The 13,500-nt window shown below is 39.1% G+C and overlaps 1 protein-coding gene across 5 annotated transcripts in view; it reads left to right on the top strand.

Moving 5' to 3' along the window:
* Positions 1-13,500, top strand: part of ATE1 (arginyltransferase 1) — a 157,889-nt gene that overhangs the window by 75,194 nt on the left and 69,195 nt on the right. The gene's annotated exons all lie outside the window — the stretch shown is intronic.

Here is a 13,500-nt window from a genome sequence, read left to right as displayed (position 1 = left end):
TCCCCTGCATCGGCAGGTGGACTCTCAACCACTGCGCCACCAGGGAAGCCCTAATTCTTTTTTATGGCTGAGTGATATTCCAGTGTGTGTGTGTGTGTGTGTGTGTGTGTGTGTGTGTGTGTGTGTGTGTACACACACATACATACACACCTGTCTTCTTTATCCATTCATCTATTGATGGGCACTTAGGTTGCTTTCATATCTTGGCTATTTTACATAATGCTGCAGTGAACACAGCGGGTGCGTGTCTCTTTCTGAATTGATGTTTTTCTTTGGAAAAATACTTAGAAATGGAATTGCTAGATTGTATGGTGGTTCTATTTTCAGTTTTTTGAGGAACCTCCATAGTGTTTTCCATAGTGGCTGTACCAATTTACATTTCCACCAGTAGTGCATGAGGGTTCCCTTTTCTCTGCATCCTCGTCAGCACTTGTTATTTGTTGTCTTTTTGATAATAGCCATTCTGACAGGTGTGAGGTGATATCTCCTTGTAATTTTGATTTACATTTCCCCAATGATTAGTGATGTTGAGCATCTTTTCATATGCCTGTTAACCATCTGTATGTCTTCTTTGGAAAAATGTCTGTTCAGGTCCTCTGCCCATTTTTTAATTGGGTTGTTTGTGTGTTTTTGATGTTAAATTTTATGACTCTCTTTAATGAAACTCTTTGATGTTTTCCAAGTATTAGTAGCCCACTGTAAAAGCTCTGGAAAGTATAGAGCAGTATAAAGGAACAGACTACATACGTCCTGCCTACCATAATAACAGTAACCAAATACCTCTGATCTACTCAGAGCACTGCTTTAAGCTCTGAAGATGTGAAAAGATTTAAACATGAGCCTTCTTCTTAAAACTTGTAACATAGGTGAAGATTGGGGGTGTTTTACGTAAAATCAGGTTAATACAGTGGTCTGGTAAGTGGCCTAGGAGGCAGTGGGGTTGCTGCATAGGGTATGGAAGAGGCAAGGGTTTAATTAAAAGGGAAGAGGGGGCTTCCCTGGTGGCGCAGTGGTTCCCGCGTACCAAAAAAAAAAAAAAAAAAAAAAAGGGAAGAGAGTCCTCAAAAAAGAGTAGGTATGACAGGGAAGCACATTTCATGGAGAAGGAGCGTTTAAATAAGAATGAATAGGTGACAGTGCCATGCATATTCATATAAAAAAGGAGGAGGAGGGCAGTCGCCCTTCAGTTAGTCGGTCTTTGTAGCTGTAGCCGTGTTATGTGTTTTGTGGCCCTATCTGCTGTTTACAAGGTACATAACAATGTAAATATAATAAATATTATTCACTTTATATATAAAGTATATTAATGGTGTTTCAAGGGGTAACTTAGAAGCAAAATAAGATCATAAACTGGTAATCTTAATTTGTGGTTCTTTGTAGTGCTGTTAGCATGGTGAGAGACCCAAATGTTAGGTTATTAGAAATAGTACCTAGTAATGTTTGCTGGCAGTTCCCAGTGTTTTAATATTCTTTGTAGGCTAAAGTTCTTTGTAAATACAGGCACACCTCAGAGATATTGCGGGTTTAGTTCCAGACCACCACAATAAAGCGAATATTGCAATAAAGCAAGTCACATGAATTTTTTGATTTCCCAGTACACATAAAAGTTATATTTACACTGTACTGTAGTCTGTTAAGCATGCAATGGCATTACGTCTAAAAATACAGTGTACATACCTTAATTAAAAAATATTTTATTGCTAAAAATTTCTGACCATCATCTGAGCCTTCATCAAGTTGTAATCTTTTCACTGGTGGAAATAGCAAAATGTGGCACAGAGACACAAAGTGAGCAAATGCTGTTGGAAAAACAGTGCTGATGGACTTGCTTTTGACTCAGGGTTGCCACAAACATTTGATTATAAAAAATGCGATATCTGCAAAAAGCAGTAAAGCAAAGTACAATAAAACGGGGTATGCCTGTACTACTGAAAATGATATTTCTTATTAAACAATTTTTAATTACTCATACTAATGAGTAAAGAATCTGAAGAATTTTGGAAGTATTTTAGGAATAACTTATGTTTTCAGGAATCCCACGTTCTCATTTCCAAATCCCCAAAATTTAATATCTGTTGGGAATTTGGAAACACTATTAAAACCTGTAAAACTAGGTTGCAGCCCAGAGTGGGAAAGGTAGGTGGAGGGGAATACTCACTAACCATTTAAACAAAACTTTAAAAATTTCCCAATATATTATATCATATTCACATTATATCTTCTTGGGAAAGACAATTCTGAAAATCTGTACTATATTTCGTGACTTTGTAAATATTCGTGAGATAAGAATGATAAAATATTTGAATATTAAGTTAATTTTGTAAAGCCAGCATTTTCCTGGCATGGTGGTTTGAATACTTTTGGATCTTCAAGAACATGTTGTTCTTAATTTTTGTATTGTTAGTTTAAGAAAATTGTTTTCATTGCATCACGATTGAAGATATGTCATTTTAGGTCACTGAAGAGTAAAGATATTCTCATTTCAATTAAGGATATTTTATTGTGAGCAAATGAGAACGCTCAGTTTTGGGGGAATAAAACAACTGCTTTTAAACATGGGAATTTTCAACTGGAAAATGTGCCGTTTGAAATTATAAGATGGATATTGGTCCAAGTGTGAATGTTTCTCATTTCAAGTTGAAGGGCTAGAGCTAGAGACCAATAAAAGATAGCTCACAGAAAGTGAATTGTACACTATTAAAATTTTTCTCATTTTCAAGATTGAATGGGTAAATTTAGCATATAAGTACAATAATAGCTAAAATTATATCTTCTTTCTTAGTGCATAACTGCTTCAAGCGTTAGTAATGATATATTTTTGCCATATTGTAAAATATACAATGGAAAAATCTACAAAGTATATTTTTATCTGATACTAAAGAAGGAATATATTTTAAAATAGGAATATTTTTTATAACTAAGAAAGAACAGTCTCTTGGGTACCTGGTATGCACTAGACACTGGGAATACAGTTGTAAGCAGTATAGATACGGGCTCTGCCCTAATGGAGGTTACATCTGAGGGGGTACATAATTGTAATCCAGTGCATAAAGTGGCACCAAGTGACTGTACCTGTAGCTATGACAATGTTTCATTTGGATTTTCTGGTGTAGATTTACACATATTAAGTTACAGTCTTCACCATATTGTAAAGCTTTTTTAACATCTTTATTGGAGTATAATTGGTTTATAATGATGTGTTAGTTTCTGCTGTATAACAGAGTGAATCAGCTATACATATACATATATCCCCATATCTCCTCCGTCTTGCGTCTCTCTCCCACCCTCCCTATCCCACCCCTCTAGGTGGTCACAAAGCACCGAGCTGATCTCCCTGTGCTGTGCGGCTGCTTCCCACTAGCTATCTAGTTTACGTTTGGTAGTGTATATATGTCCATGCCTCTCTCTCACTTGTCCCAGATTACCCTTCCCCCTCCCCGTGTCCTCAAGTCCATTCTCTAGTAGGTCTGTGTCTTTATTCCCATCTTTCCCGTAGCTTCTTCATGACCTTTTTTGTTTTTTTAGATTCCATATATATGTGTTAGCATATGGTATTTGTTTTTGTTTTTCTGACTTACTTCACTCTGTATGACAGACTCTAGGTCCATCCACCTCACTACAAATAACTCAATTTCATTTCTCTTTATGACTGAGTAATATTCCATTGTATATATGTGCCACATCTTCTTCCCATTCATCTGTCCATGGACATTTAGTTTGCTTCCATGTCCTGGCTCTTGTAAATAGAGCTGCAGTGAACATTGTGGTATGTGACTCTTCATAATGATCAAAGGATCAATCCAAGAAGAAGATAGCAATTGTGAATATTTATGCACCCAACATAGGAGCACCTCAATACATAAGGCAAATTTTAACAGCCGTAAAAGGGGAAATCGACAGTAACACAATCATAGTAGGGGACTTTAACACCCCACTTTCACCCATGGACAGATCATCCAAAATGAAAATAAATAAGGAAACACAGCTTCAAATGATACATTAAACAAGATGGACTTAATTGATGTTTATAGGACATTCCATCCAAAAACAACAGAACACACTTTCTTCTCAAGTGCTCAAGGAACATTCTCCAGGATAGATCATATCCTGAGTCACAAATCAAGCCTTGGTAAATTTAAGAAAATTGAAATCGTATCAAGTATCTTTTCCAACCATAACGCTATGAGACGAGATATCAATTACAGGAAAAAAACTGTAAAAAATACAAACAATACACTACTAAATAACCAAGAGATCACTGAAGAAATCAAAGAGGAAATCAAAAAATACCTAGAAACAAATAACAATGAAAACATGATGACCCAAAACCTATGGGATGCAGCAAAAGCAGTTCTGAGAGGGAAGTTTATAGCAATACAATCCTACCTCAAGAAACAAGAAATATCTCAAATAAACAACCTAACCTTACACCTAAAGCAATTAGAGAAAGAAGAACCAATAAACCCCAAAGTTAGCAGAAGAAATCATAAACACCATATAATACATTTATAATGTAGAGCAAATTAAAGTAATTAACAGGTTTGAAATATACAAACTCTTTTATTGAGTAGTGAACTGTCATGAAGGCATGTTGAAATGAAGAGTCTATCTTTATGTGTAGGAAGGACCATCATTTGATAGATGATTCCCAGAGCTTTCCATCATCAATTCCTCTTACCCTGTACCCTGTTTGTGTGCGCTGCTCTGTCCATCAGAGGTACATTCTGTTTCCCTCAACACGGATTGGACTGGCCTTGTGACTTGTGCTGACTAATAGGATACTGTAAAAGTATGTCTGAGACTTCAGACAGGCCCAAGCCTTAAGAGGGCAGACAGCTTTTGCTTCCTTTGTCTCTGAAGCCACTCATCATGTAAAAGGTTGACTACCCTGCTGGCATGAGAGGTCACTTGGGAGGCCTCAGACCATCTTGGATGTTTCAGCCCCAGCCAAGCAGCAAGCTGAATGCAGCTGTATGATTGAGCCTAAGAGAGATGGGCAGAAGAACCACCTAGTTGAGCTGTAGCCAACCCACAGAATCATGAGGAATAATTAATTGTTGTTTTTTTAAGCCTCTTAAGTTTTCGGGTGGTTTGTTAACTCAGCAACAGATGACTGAAACACATGCTGTAGGATGGAAACCACTAGATACAGTTGTAGATTTCCACGTAGATGGAAATCATTCTGTGTTGAGCTGTGCAGACTCATTTCCTGAATTGAGCTGAACTGATCTGTGAAGTTGTTGACAGCTCAGTGTGAGAGAGTTTCGGCAAAGTTACTTAATTTGCCTGTGTGGTCATACCTAAAAATGTGCCCACTTGGCTTACGAGAATTCATCTTTATACAGCATTTTATTTAATACCCAGACTTGGGCCTACGAGGCATTTGTTAACATAATGACACATTTTGATTTTGCTTGTCTTGCTAATGTTGAGCACTGCAAAATGAAAATCGCCATGTGGTCATTTTCGTAGTTTCTTTGATCACATGTGTTGCGGTAGAGCCTCCTAGCGGTTTGCTAGGTGATAGCAGTTACATTCTTGTGCATAATATTCCCTAAGATTCATTTTTACCGAATCATTTTGGTTTTACTGTTCTTTGTGTGTGTGTTTTAAATAAAGGTTGATCTGTATAAACAGTACAGTCAGCTAGGTTTTCTCTGTAGCCATAGTCTTAGATTAAAGCAGAGGGTAGTCACAGAGGAATTTAATGAGAGCTAGAAAACAGAGTCATCATGAAAAGAAGTCATCTTGATTTGTTGTGTCGTCGTTGCTCACTTTGTTAACCATAATTGTGACCATTTTTATGGGACTTGGTACCGTTTGGCCTAAATCAGTACTGATTTGTGGACTCAGGAACTGGCTGAAATGAATGGAAATTATATTTTCAGCCCGGGAGAGTTTCTCTTTGGAGAAGCTCTCCTGCCGAAGCGGGAGCAGATAGTGTGGCTTTCCGGCTGACGTCCTCAGTGGATGCTTGTCCTCTTGGTCTGCTCCTCTCGCAGTTCCGAGGTGGTTGCTGGCCTTCAGGCGTCACAAGCCATCAGCAGTAGCTAGAATCAGAAAAGTATAATATTGTCTCCTGTGTCTCTTGTTTTAAAAAATATTACTTTTAATTGTGATAAAATGTACATGACAAACTTTATCTTAACCATTTTTCAGTGCACAGTTCAGAAGTGTTAATTAAGTACATTCACGTTGCTGTGCAACCATCACCACCGTCCATCTCCAGAACTCCTTTCATCTTGCAAAACTGAAGCTCTGATCCCATTAAGCAATAGTTCCCCATTCCCCTCTGCCCCCAGCCCCTGGCAACCACCATTGTACTTTCTGTCTCTCTGAATTTGACTGCTCCAGGGACCTCATATAAGTGGAATGGTACAGTGTCTTTCTTTTTGTGACTGACTTATTTCACTTAGCAGAACGTCCTCAAGGTTCATCAGTGTAGTAGCAGGTGTCAGAATTTCATTCCTTTTTAAGGCTGAATAATACTTGGTTGTGTGTATATGCCACGTTTTGTTTATGCATTCATCCATTGATGGACACTTGAGTTGCTTCCATCTTTTGGCTATTGTGACTAATGCTTCTGTGAATATGGCTGTACAAATATCTGCTCAAGGCTCTGCTTTCAGTCCTTTTGTGTATATACCCAGAAGTAGAATTGCTGGATCATACGGTAATATTTGTGTAATTTTTTGAGGAACCACCATACTGTTTTTCATAACAGCTGTACCATTACATTTGCCAAATCTTGTTATTTTCTGTTTTTTTGTTCATTTGTTTTGACAGTAGCTATCCTAATGTGTGTGAGGTGATTGCTGTCTTTTTTTTGAGATCAAGAAAAACCTTACCAGGAAGCCTCCTAGCCTACTTCACTCATTTCATTGTCAGAGTTGTGCCTCTTTTCCGTGCCTGAGTCAGTGGCTGGCAAGGGGAATGGAGCTAGGGCAGCTGTGATTGGGGATGGGGTGGAGGCACTTGCGGAGCACATGCCACTGCAGAGGGCGAACACCTGGACAGGTCTGTTTTTTAAAATTCTGCTTAAAACCCAGTATTTTTAAAAACCGAGCTGTTGGTTTATATTTATTTATTTTATATATAGTTTATATACATGTTATGTATCAATAGTTTGTATATATATGTATCATTATTATATATGCATAAAAAATTCAGCTATGGCTTTAAGTATATTTAGTTTTCTAAAGCTTTTTTAAAAATGAATTTTCCTGTGCTTTCAAAATGTTTAATATTCGCATGTAAAGCTTAGTTTATATCTGTATTTTGACACCTTCTCATACATTTCAAAACTGTTCAGTTTCCTTTCAAAGTGAAAATTGGAGTGTATAGAAATGGGGTTAGGAATAATTTTAAAAATTTCTTCTTCGTGTTGTCTCTCAGACTGCTGCTGTAAGGCCATTCTGTGATCTGAAGGAGGTGTTTTGACTGAGCTCTTTATCCAGACTTGTATGCAGGCCAAAGTAAACAGTGATCCAGGCAGTCTGCTTTGGTATCATGACATGGCCAGACATCAGATAGCTGAAACATCAGAAAGGGTTTAGAAATGTCAGAAAAGGAACAAAAGGCTAATTCATCTGTGATTAATCATTCTTAAACTCAATGCCTCAGCTTGATTGTGGTCAAACCGCCCCTCTGGAATTCTGCAGGAGTTTCCCTAAAAGAAGGTAGTTGGCATTACTCTTACAAAAGCACCTCCCCCCCCAAAAAATTGGGGTTTACAGAGCTGCATCTGCAAAATCCTGTGCTACTGAAATCCCCGGACTCCCAAGCTTTTCAAAGTTTCCTGACTAGACAAATTAGCCAATGTTATTTTACTACAGTCTTGCAACCCAGGGTGATGCTTTTGGGTACGTATGGTAGTGACTTTGCTACTGCTGGTTTGAAAGAGATACAGATAATCTCATCAGTTACCCACGGTACAGAACAAAACACGCGAGCTTTTAATTCAGCATCTATTTTTCTTGAGGTTAAAATAAGTGACCAGTGAATTAGACATGGTCAGTAGAAAAAATTACCACAGAATAATTGTAGTAAGGGATTTTTGATGCCTCCTACAGGCAGTGGGAGGTAAAGGAATAACATGCTCATCACATATTCTTGTTCTTAAAATTGTCACATGTGGAATTTTGCCACATCAGAGTCAAAAGTGGGTCATGTGTTCTAAGCTTCTCATTACAGATGAGAAAATTAAAGCTCAATAGGTTCTTGCCCAGAGTTTGCATTAACTCACATTTTAATTTAAGCAACATGAAGGAGAGTCTGAAAGATTGAAATTCATATAAATGGCATTGTTTATCAGATTTATGATGAGGTATATATAACTTTTTATTTTGGAGAAACCTAAAATACTTGCACATTAAGTAAAAGTAAGTGTTTACTGGGGTATCAGAGCATATTTAATCAGTCTCTTATTTTTCCCATCCTTCTCCTCATGTATGTTTCCACAGTGAAATGGAAGGCTTGGTATAGAACGTGATTCCTAACCTTTGAAAAACCTCAATCATCTTTGGAGCTTTTGAAAAATACTCAGATCCAAGCTCTGCCCTGACCTACTGAAGATGAAAGTTTGCTGTCCTCCTTTACACAGCCCCGTTCGCTGACTGCCAGACATTGTTTTATGTACCTTTGAACTGCCCTTCCTCCCCGCCTGAGCCTGAGTCCCTCCCACCTGAAAGGGATCTCGCTCATCCCTGCGTGTACATGTCCAGACCCAGCGTGTGCACCGCTCTTCAGTGCACCGTTCTCGGTGTCTCCCACTTCGGACCCCGCCCATTGCACTCCCCCTGTACGGAAGCTGGAGCTGGCCTCTCCAGTTCTGGGAACGCTGGTCCTTTCTAAGTGCTTCATCTGTAGCTCCCCTTGCTCTCTGCTGTTGTAGCTGTGCTGGTCAGTCCGCGCTGATGGAAGGCCCACTCTGTACCAAACATCACGCTAGGTGCCGGGGCAGGAGGAAGATGATCACACGTGGTCCCTGCTTGTCAGTTCCTTGAGCAACCGGCTCTTACCTGTCACTGTCCCCAGGGCCCGGCAAATTCATTGGCAAATAGAAGGTGCTCAGTGAGTTTATTGATGCGCATGACATGTGGAAGGCAGGCAACCGTCTTCGTGGTTAAAGCCGGGAAGTGGAGGAAAGTAAGTGAAAACGGTGCAGGGAGCTGGCCTTCTGTGCAGGCCGCTCTCATTGAGACACTGGGCTTAGGGAAAAGTTAAAAGAGTCCCATTTCAGTAGTACACTTTATATTTTCCGTGAATTTCCTCTCTGTAGTTGTTTCTTTTTTTAAGTAAACTTCTTATCAACGTGTGATGTATATACAGAAAAATGTACCGTTCGTAAGCGTAAAGCTTGACAGGTGGTCACAAGGTGACTACACCTGTGCAGCCAGCACCAAGATCAAGACGCAGAACACTGCAGCCCTCACAGCCCTCTTTCGTGCCGCCCACAGATATCCATGAAAGACTAATCATGCCTGTTTTAACCCTTCATAAAATGGAATCACTTAGTGTATTTTATCTTGTGACTGACTTGTTTCACTCAGCACTACCTTTATAAGATTTACCCACATGCTTCTGTGTACATGGATGGTTCATTCTCATCGCCTGTCTGCCCATTCTACTGTGGATGGACTGTTTCTAGGTTTTGGCTAGTATAAGTACAACTGTGAGCATTTCGTGCATGTATTTTGGTGAACATATGTGTGCATTTCTGAGTCATATAGACCTAGGTGTGGAATTACCAGATGATATGTTGTGGGAATATTCAGGTTTACTTCATACTGCCCAACATTTTTTTAAGTGATTATACTAATTTACACTGCCACTAGCAGCAGACCTCCTGATAGGTGTCTAGCAAGGATGGTGCGTTGTGGGTTTAATTTGCATTTTGCTGTTGACTGATGACGTTGAGCATCAGATGACGTTGTCATTTGTCTGCTGGCCAAGTGTAAAGTGTCTGTTCCGGTCTTTTGCCCGTTTATCTCCTGGGCTGTCTGTGTCTGTTATTTGTAGAAGTTCTTTATATATTCTGGCTAAAATGCTGTGTTGCATAAATATTTTATAAATATCTTCGTCCACTCACTGCTTACCTTTTCTTGCTCTTAACAGTATCCTTTGATGAGCAGAAGTTTCTAATTTTCATGAAGTCCAGTTTATCTTTATTGCTTTTGTGTCTTGTTCAAGGAAAATCTGCCTACCCTATGGCCGTGGAAATGTTTTCTTATATTTTCTTCTGAGAATTTTATCTTTCACAATTCAGTAATCTATCTGAAATTGATTTTCGGGTATGGTTGAGCTAGAGGTTAAGACTGAATTTTTTTTTCCCAGCTGTATAATTACTTTCAGTTTCTTAAGGGTACTTCCCTGCATATACTAGTTTAATAAATATGTCAATTAAAGTATTTCTGTGTCATCGTGTTATGGCAAAATGTCCCAGCTTCCCCTTTTTCAGACTTAGCATTGATCCCATTAAATGAACAAATTCCTCACTTAACTTGAGAATTACATTGGTCAGTCTGTTCTACTGGGAACGCTTGATCTAAGTACTGAATGATGTGCAGATAAATCACTTGCTCTTGTACGTTTCTTCCAAGTAACTTCAAAAAATAAAAGCTGTGGAGAACCTCTTTAATTTAAACAGGATGATATGTTTTCTGGAAATTCAGTTAAGAGAATGATTAAAACATAATGAAGAGCTCTTTATTAACAGTTGTAATATCAAACATTTAGCATTTGCTGATCACATCGTATTTTGTCGTATTTATGTAATCATACAGAGGTTTTAATTTTCACGTAGCCCAGATTATTAATCCTTTTCCGCTATGGCTCCTGGCTTCTGTATCACGCTCTAAAAATTATATCTTCCCTTTATTCCTTTTCATCATCTCAGGTTTGCCTCCACTCTGAAATCCTCCCTGACTCTCCTACGTATGTGTTTCCATTGCAGCTTACACGTTGATATCTGACACTTCTGTACTGTGTTTTCCTGTCTCTCTCTTTAGAATCTAAGCTTCTTGAAAGATGGAGTTTGAGCTCATTTATTTCTTCTTGTAGCAGCAATCCCTGATTTATAGTAAATGTTCAATAAATCTTTGAATGGCTGGATGGAGATATAAGAATAATGAATAATTTGATTATTGGTTAGAGGGAAAGTGCATATCCATGCCAAATAAAGTGGCATCATTTGACATTTCTACAGGATAGATCTTTTTATATTTTTGGCAATATTAATCAAATATAAGTTATTAAAGTGTTTACTTTTAGAGTAATGAGAAAGTTGTTATATTTGAATTGTCAGATGAACAGTGAAGATACTCTTGCATTTGCTTTTTTCTTCAAATTGAAAAAGCATTGCAGATAATTTAGAACATTTGTAATTCTGAAATGATAGTGCTATATAATATGTGGTTTATATTTGAATTAAAGGTTTATTTTTAAATAGGTTGATTTAGAAATGTATCTAGTTGAATAAAGTTAATTATCTGTAAAATCCTTGAAATAGCAGAATACAGTATAAATAATATTTTTCTAGGGAGTATAATTATAAATTTTGATAATTGCATAATGTAAATGTATAACCTGAATACTATTTTTTTTTTTTTTTTTTTGCGGTACGCGGGCCTCTCACTGTTGTGGCCTCTCCCGTTGCGGAGCAACAGGCTCCGGACGCGCAGGCTCAGTGGCCATGGCTCACGGGCCCAGCCGCTCCGCGGCATGTGGGATCCTCCCACACCGGGGCACGAACCCGTGTCCCCTGCATCGGCAGGCGGACTCTCAACCACTGCGCCACCAGGGAAGCCCCTGAATACTATTTTAATTAACATTAATTTGTTTCATGACCTAACATTGCCTGTGGTGGGGCAATGAAGGGGCTTCTCACGCTGAGTTCCTGTTCCCGCTTATCCTAAAATAGTGGTACTCTATCAGGGATAATTTTGCCCCTATCACCACCCCATCCCATTTCTGGAGTCCCTTTTGATCATCACAACTGGGGCAGTGGGGGAGGGGTTTGTATGTTACTGGCATCGAGTCCCCAGCAGCAAAGCGTTTTCTGGCTCAAAATGTCAGTAGTGCTAATGCTTGAGAAACCTTGTTTGAAAGGGTTACCTACTTGCCATTGACATCTGTAGGACTTTACAGTTGCTGAGTTACCGCAGGTAATTTGACGACTGTTGTCAGAAAGGAACTGCCATGAAAGATTAATTTGGGGCTCACCATAACAATTTTGAAATAAACTATCCTGTATGACACACCAGAGAGAAGTTTCTCATGTCTAATTCATGACCCTGTGCAGCCGTAAACTTATCGATGACCCCAGGACTGTCTTAAATTTTCTTTGGGGGCTTATGTGTGGCCTTCATGTCAGCCTAAAGGTAATTTAATGTTTTTGTACAATGAGATATATCCAGCGAATTTGAGGTCTCTTAGAAGGAGCAGCAGAAACAACAAATAAGGTTAAAATTTCCAAACTGTGATGCTTTGTTTTTTTAGTTCTGATGTGCATGATAGGGTCTGTCTTTAGTATTATAAAGGGTTCTGTTTTCCTTGCTTTGTAGAAATAGAAACTTGGCAGCTTATAATAGCCAAGTGAATTGAATTACTCTTTCCTTAGCAGCTAAATTGGGTTCATCTTTTTTAGTACAAAGAGCACAGTGTTGGCGCGTTCATTTTAGGATGGGCAGTCATATAGTCCTTTCGGCTTTGCTGGCACAGGGATGTTCGGCACATCCCTTGCCCACGTGCTGCAGCTGAGCATGGTTGGAACTAAGCTGTTGTAGAGAAGCGCAGGCACCCGTGTTTATTGTTTTTCTTGCCGAGTATTCTGCCTTGATGTTGTTACGAGAATGAAACCAGTTCTCACCCTTCCCCCACGCTAGGACTCCCCATCACAGCTCAGGTCTTCTTTCCTTCTTAAATTTATACATGTTCTCTTGGTTCTTATATCTTCATTCTGTAAAAACAGGCAACTGTAAGATTTTTATGTTGGACACTTTCTTCCAGAAGCCTTATTGTCTCAGTCTGTGGCGTTAGCTAAAGGAAAGCAGCCTTGAGGAGCATGGTTATCTTGGGTATACAGCAGAAAGGTGACAGTGACAACACCGAGAAGCAGAGGGAGCCCAGTGTCCACTGCTAGAGGACCTTCCCCGTCATCACCTCACTCTCTTCCATCCTGTGTTCAGCCTCAGCCAATGGAATTGTTCAACGATGATTTGCATTGTGTGAGAATTGTTTTGCTAGGAAATCTCTAGCTTCTCACATGGTTCTCTTAGATCCACATTTCTTTGCTTGGTCTTCAGGGGTCCCCTTTCCTTCCTGATTCCTCACAGTCTGCCTTTAGACATACCTTTGCCGCCCATTTTTTCTGTTACGTTTGTCCTATACAGAGAAGTTCATTGCAATCAGATGTCTGCCATGCCCATACTTTCCTATAGTCTCTGCTAAAGGAAATGCAGCCTTCGAGTTTAGGTCACCATGCTCAGTTCCATGTGACCC

Source organism: Neophocaena asiaeorientalis, unplaced genomic scaffold, assembly GCF_003031525.2.
Source record: "Neophocaena asiaeorientalis asiaeorientalis breed wild unplaced genomic scaffold, Neophocaena_asiaeorientalis_V1.1 scaffold85, whole genome shotgun sequence".
In the NCBI taxonomy this organism is placed as follows: domain Eukaryota; kingdom Metazoa; phylum Chordata; class Mammalia; order Artiodactyla; family Phocoenidae; genus Neophocaena; species Neophocaena asiaeorientalis.
This window is presented reverse-complemented; position numbering and strand designations above follow the sequence as displayed.